We start from the raw sequence: 5,947 nt of genomic DNA, 5'->3' as shown, positions 1-5,947 counted from the left end.
AGCTATGTCATCTGTCCTTAAACGTCACATCTCCAAGCTAAACATACCCAGTTCTTTAAACAATCCCCATAGCACTTGGTTTCCAGACTAACATTTAAAACTTAATAGGCGGTTATGAAGGCAGAGATAGCAGGGAAAGCAGTGCTCAGTCACAGCCTGTGTCTGTTCAAAGTTTTAAAACAAAAGCAGATGTTTCTTCCACACATTAATGAGATGGCGGAACCTTCACTTGGTTCTATAATATATTTGCCACACTTAACACAGGGAGCCTGCATCTGACACTGCAGGCTGTCATTTAATGCTGATGCATCAACAGTGTCTTCCCACAAAGGCAAAATAGGAGATCAGTTTTGTTAGGAATGCCCCTGTTGTCTTCTGAACCCTCCAATAGCCAGAATCAACACCCAGACAAAAGGGCTGCTTTCCAAGGCTTTATTTCCATTCAAACTAATGAGGCTTACAGATGCTAATTGCCTGAGACTCAGAGGAAATATAAAGGAACAGCCTACCAGGGGTTTCTAAGAGCTAGGACGTCAGTTGGTCTCTGTTTGGAGAAAAGCACGGCAACTCTCTGAACTTAAGGAGTAGGAGGGGAAGTTCTGCCCCTTTTCCGTGGGGCCTCGGGGTGCAGCTGTTGACGTCGAGCCAATCGGGCTGAGTGCCTCAGCTCGGCTCCTGCAGCCTCTCACTTGTGCCTGCACCTCACGTCTAAAAGCTCAAGTTGTCCCTCCTTTTCCATACCAGGGTCACTGTCACTCCCAGGAATCTGAGCAGGGGAGGGACTCCCCCTTCAGCTGTGCCTCTGAAACCTGAGAGAGTTTCTCTCCCACGGATTGTATCTCCTCCTCAGAATCAGAGCTGCTTTGGGACTCTATGGGCTCAGATCCAACCCTGACAAGTTTATCAGATAATGAGGACAATCCCTGGTAAGTGGGAATAACCGGAGCTCATGAGATCAGTAGTAAATAGCAGTAACACCACAGAACAAATAATGACTTACATGTGATTTTTGATTTGGGGGAACCTGAGGAATGTGCATTCTTCAAACCGAATACGTCTTGCAGAGATGACTCCACTAATGAAGTGGTCACCTGGCCTGTAATAATTGGATGGGTTATGTCCACTTTTTTTTAAAGTCAAGAGGCACTTTGCCTTCAGCTTCCCACAGGTTGCCTGGGGCAGTAGCACTAGCAGCAGCAGCAGCAGCAGAATCATTCTGGGGCCGCATGGTACACCTGCCATGCTTGGTCCTGCTATTCACAACAAATTCAAAGAATAATTAGAAGTCAGATGCCTTTTGCAAGACTCAGGTTTCAGTGGTTTCCTTAGTAGAGATGGAGCCCAGCCAGCCAGGGCTTCACATCTGAAGGGGATGCTAGGAAGCACACCAGCACAGCCCCTGCCTCCCTTCCTTCATCCCAAGAGCTCAGTTGCCAAGGAGGCATTTATGAGCCAGTCCTTTCAGCCTTGGATGCAAGCCATCACGTCCTGTTGCTCTTGAATCCTATGTTTCTGTCACTGGACTCAGAGGTGATCTTCGGGGAAACCCCTTGAGCTTTGGAAAGAAGAAAAATAAATTACTGTGGTTTTCATAAGCATCACCTCGGCAACTTCCTGAACTCTCGCATCAGCTCAATGAGCAGGTGCACTGCTGGAGAAAACATATTTGCTATAGGGATGGCGGAGAATTTCTCCCCGAAACTTCAGGGGGCCGAGCGCCAACGTGTTCGGCCCCCTGAACAAGTTTCGGGGAGAAATCCTCCGCACCCCCCCGCACCCCGCACCCCCCCTGGGACAGGACTTACCTTCGCCGAATGTCCCTCCTGGCGGCGGGTCCAGCCAGCGGTTCGGCAGCTGTTCGTGCGGGGTGGGAACCGCAGCCGGTCTTTCGACCGGCTGCCGCCGCCACCATTCCAAGAAAAGAAAAAACAAAACAAACGCCCCCGTGATAGGCTACATGACAATTAACGTAGCCTATCACGGCTAGATTTGCAAAGTCAGCCATGATAGGCTACGTCAATCGTCACGTAGCCTATCACGGGTGACTTAAAAAAAAAAAAGCGCGTACGGATAATGGCGGCCCCCATGGGGAGCCGCCATTCCCGTTCCTTATTTGGTCGCTGTAGTCTACGTAAAGATTTACGTAGACTACGGCGAAAATAAGGGCAATGCATAGCTGACTTTGCAGATCTAGCCGTGATAGGGTACATTAATTGTCACATAGCCTATCACGGGGGCGTTTTTGTTTTTTTTAAAACTTTCGAGTTCGCGGCCGGGGTGAGGCGGGAAGCCTCCTCCCTGGCCTGAATTTCGGCCGGGGTGAGGCGGGAAGCCTCCCCCCCAGCCTGAACTTCGCGGGGGGAGCAGCGAAGCGCCTCCCCCCCACCGCGAACAAGCTTCGGCGAAAGGTAAGGGACTTTCGTCCACTTTTCTTAGAACCCACTGATGCAACTCCATACTCTTGACAGAGGTGAGTCAGGACGAAAAGGTTTGCCTGACTTTTGTGATGAAAAACTTTCATATGACCCAGGACTGAGATAGCCTTTTAGGATTGTTTTGCCAATAGACAAGGGTTCTTTTGAATATTCAGAAACAAGAAGAACAGTGGGGATGTCGGAGAATTTCTCCACGAACCGCCGGGGGGCCAAATGCCAACACATTTGGCCCTGCGAAATTGGTGGAGAAACAGTCCACCACCACCCTGCCACCCCCCAGGATGGGACTTACCTTTGCCAAATGTCCCTCGCGGCGGCGGCTCCTGGCGGTGTTGTGGCGGCGGCAGCCAGTCTTCTATCAGTCTATGTCCTGCTTCATTTTGTTCTCCAAGACCATGCTTGCCTGTAATTCCAGGTGTCGTTTGACTACCCACCTTAGCATTCCAGTCTCCTGTAATGAAAATAACATCTTTTTTTTGGCGTACTATCCAGTAGGTGCTGCAGATCCTCATAGAACTGATCTACTTCTGCTTCCTCAGCATCTGTGGTTGGGGCATATATTTGGATCACTGTGATGTTAAATGGCTTACCCTAAATTCGAATTGAGATCATTCTGTCATTTTTTGGATTGTATCCAAGCACTGCTTTAGCCACTTTATTATTAATTATGAAGGCTACTCCATGTCTTCTGTGGTCCTCTTGTCCACAGTAGTAGATCTGGTGGCCATTTGATGTGAAGTGGCACATTCCAGTCGATTTCAGTTCACTGACAACCAAAATGTCTATCTTTAATCTTGACATCTCCCCAGTAACCACATCCCATTTGCCCTGGCTCATAGATCTTACATTCCAGGTTCCTATGGTGTGTTGATCTGTAGAACATCGGATTCGTTGTTCACCACCAGCACCATCGGCTGCTAGCTGTCCTTTCGGCTTTGAGCTAGCTGCGTCATCACATCTGGGGCTAGTTGAACTTATCCTCTGTTCCACCCCAGTAGCATTTTGACCATCTTCTGACCTGGGAGTCCCATCTTCCGATGGTATACCAATATATCTCTGGTTGTACTGATCCATTGAGTTTTCATGGCAAGAATACTGGGGTGGGTTGCCGTTTCCTTCCCCAGGGATCATATTTAGTCTGACCTCTCTGCCATGACCTTCCCGTCTTGGGTGTCCCTTCATGGTTTAGCTCATGATGTCATTGAGGTGCTCAAGCACCAGCACCACAACAAGGTAACGATCTCCTTTGCTGGAGGGAACATCTCTAGGGACTTATATACTGTCCAGGTCATGTGAATAACACTTGTGGATGAGGTGATCACACCTGTGGTCTTGGTTATGTAACAACCTTGATAGATAAGCCTACATTGGCCAACAACAATGTAACACTGTGATCATCTGAGTCCTCCCTAAATTCCTAAAGCAGGTGGCCGTCCTTGCGGAGGGTTAGAGAAGTTTCCAGCTTAACTTCAGGAAGAATGTCCTGACTGTTAGAGCAATACAACAGTGGAACCAACTACCTAGGGAGGTGATGGGCTCTCCCACACTGGAGGCATTCAAGATGAGGCTGGACAGCCATCTGTTAGGGATGCTTTGACTTGGATTCCTGCACTGAGTAGGGGGTTGGACTCATTGGCCTTGTAGGCCCCTTCCAACCCTACTATTCTATGATTCTTGTGTGGCACATTTTCATTTGTTTAACAAGTTGAAGGTGTATTCACTGTTTCCCATAGAATCCCACCCTTAAATCAAGAGAACAACATTTTATAGGGATCGATGCCAAGTTCTGCACCTAGGAAAAAGAAACAAAATGCACAGTTACAAGATGGGCGACACTTGGCTCAACAACACCACAAGTGAAAAAGATCTTGGAATTGTTGTAGATTAGGGGTGTATGAAACCCCCTTACCTGGAGTCTGCTGGGGGGTCTGTGGGGGGGAGGCGATCTGGTCCTCCTCCCTGGAAACCTCCCCGGCTGGCTCTGCTCCGTGGTGAGTCCGCGGACCTGCTGGCCAGGGCCGGCCACTGCCGTACTTCTGGCCACGGCCAGTCTTCAAGCGCAAATGGCGTCCGGCCTAGTGGACACCATGTGTGTCCTTTCTAGGGATGTCAGAGAATTCTGCCACGGATCTCGGAGAGGCCAAATGCCAGCGCATTCGACCCCCCAAAATCGGTGGTGGAACGGCCTGCCACCCCCCCGCTACCCCCCTGGGACGAGACTTACCTGGGGCGGATCTTCCGGGCGGCGGCGGCTCCAGCGGTGGGGTGGCGGCGGCCGGTCTTCCGACTGGAAGTTTAAAAAACAATTAAAAAAAAAAGATGTGATAGGCTACATAAACATTTACGTAGCCCATCATGGCTGACTGCAGGGACGCAAGCAGCGGCGGCTATGGCCACTGCCATTTGCATCCCTGCTAGCCAGCAGCCGGATGTCTGGCTGCTGGTGGAGCCGGCCAGCAGCTCCGCAGAATCCCTGTGGAGCGGAGCCAGCCGGCGAGGATTCTGGGGGGAGGGACGGAACGCCTCCCCTCCAACATAATTATAATCCGTGAACATGTAAGTGACTTTCGTATATCCCTAGTCCTTTCCCCTTACCGCAATAGGCTATGTAAAGATTTATGTAGCCTATCATGGTAAGGGGAAGGGACACAAATGGCGTCCACTGGGCAGGATGCCATACACATCCGAAGACTGGCCGCAGATGGACCAGCCAGACCCGGCAGTGTCAGGTAGGATCCGGCCAGGTTGGCCTTCATGAGGTGGCGGGGTGGGGTGGTGGCGGAAATTCTTAGAATCTGCTGCCCCCCCAGAGTCTATGGCGGAATTCTCCACCATCCCTATTGTAGATTGCAAGCTGAATATGAGCCAACAATGTGATGTGGCTGCAAAAAAGGCAAATGCTCTTTTGGGCTGCATTAATAGAAGTATGGCTTCCAAATCATGCGAAGTACTCATTCCCCTCTACTCAGCAGTGGTTAGGTCTCATCTGCAGTACTGTGTCCAGTTCTGGGCACCACACTTTAAGAAGGTTGCAGACAAGCTGGAGAGGGTTCAAAGGAGGGCACCGAAGATGATCAGGGGACTGGAAACAAAGCCCCTTTTTTTTTTAAAGTCACCCGTGATAGGCTACGTGATGATTGACGTAGCCTATCATGGCTGACTTTGCAGATCTAGCCGTGATAGGCTACGTTAATCGTCACGTAGCCTATCACGGGGGCGTTTTTTTTTTTTTCTTTTATTGGAATGGCGGTGGCGGCAGCCGGTCGAAAGACCAGCTGCCGCTCCTGCCCTGGACGAAGACCCGCCGAACCGCCGGCCGGACCTGCCGCCAGGAGGGACATTCGGCAAAGGTAAGTCCCGTCCCGGGTGGGGTGCGGGGGGCAGGGGGGTGCGGAGAATTTCTCCCCGAAACTTGTTTGGGGGGCCAAATACATTGGCGCTCGGCCCCCCGAAGTTTCGGGGAGAAATTCTCCGCCAACCCTAATGCTGAGGTGAGGAAAAATGAAGTAGAT

General features: G+C 50.6%; 1 long non-coding RNA gene across 3 annotated transcripts; it reads right to left on the bottom strand.

Moving 5' to 3' along the window:
* Nucleotides 1-423: 423 nt before the first annotated feature.
* Nucleotides 424-5,654, bottom strand: LOC146356533 (uncharacterized). Of its 3 annotated transcripts, none has more exons than XR_014788670.1 (3): nucleotides 3,026-5,654; nucleotides 2,728-2,886; nucleotides 424-1,555 (listed from the first exon to the last, which is right to left on the bottom strand). It is a non-coding gene; the product is annotated as an uncharacterized LOC146356533 (long non-coding RNA). The 3 variants fall into 3 exon arrangements; XR_014788668.1 differs by having other exon boundaries at nucleotides 2,728-4,227; nucleotides 4,345-5,654; XR_014788669.1 differs by having other exon boundaries at nucleotides 2,728-4,535; nucleotides 4,660-5,654.
* Nucleotides 5,655-5,947: the final 293 nt, after the last annotated feature.

The sequence above is a fragment of the Heloderma suspectum genome, chromosome 2 (genome assembly GCF_057233095.1).
Source record: "Heloderma suspectum isolate Gila_16-S chromosome 2, 16-S_ref, whole genome shotgun sequence".
NCBI lineage: Eukaryota > Metazoa > Chordata > Lepidosauria > Squamata > Helodermatidae > Heloderma > Heloderma suspectum.
This window is presented reverse-complemented; position numbering and strand designations above follow the sequence as displayed.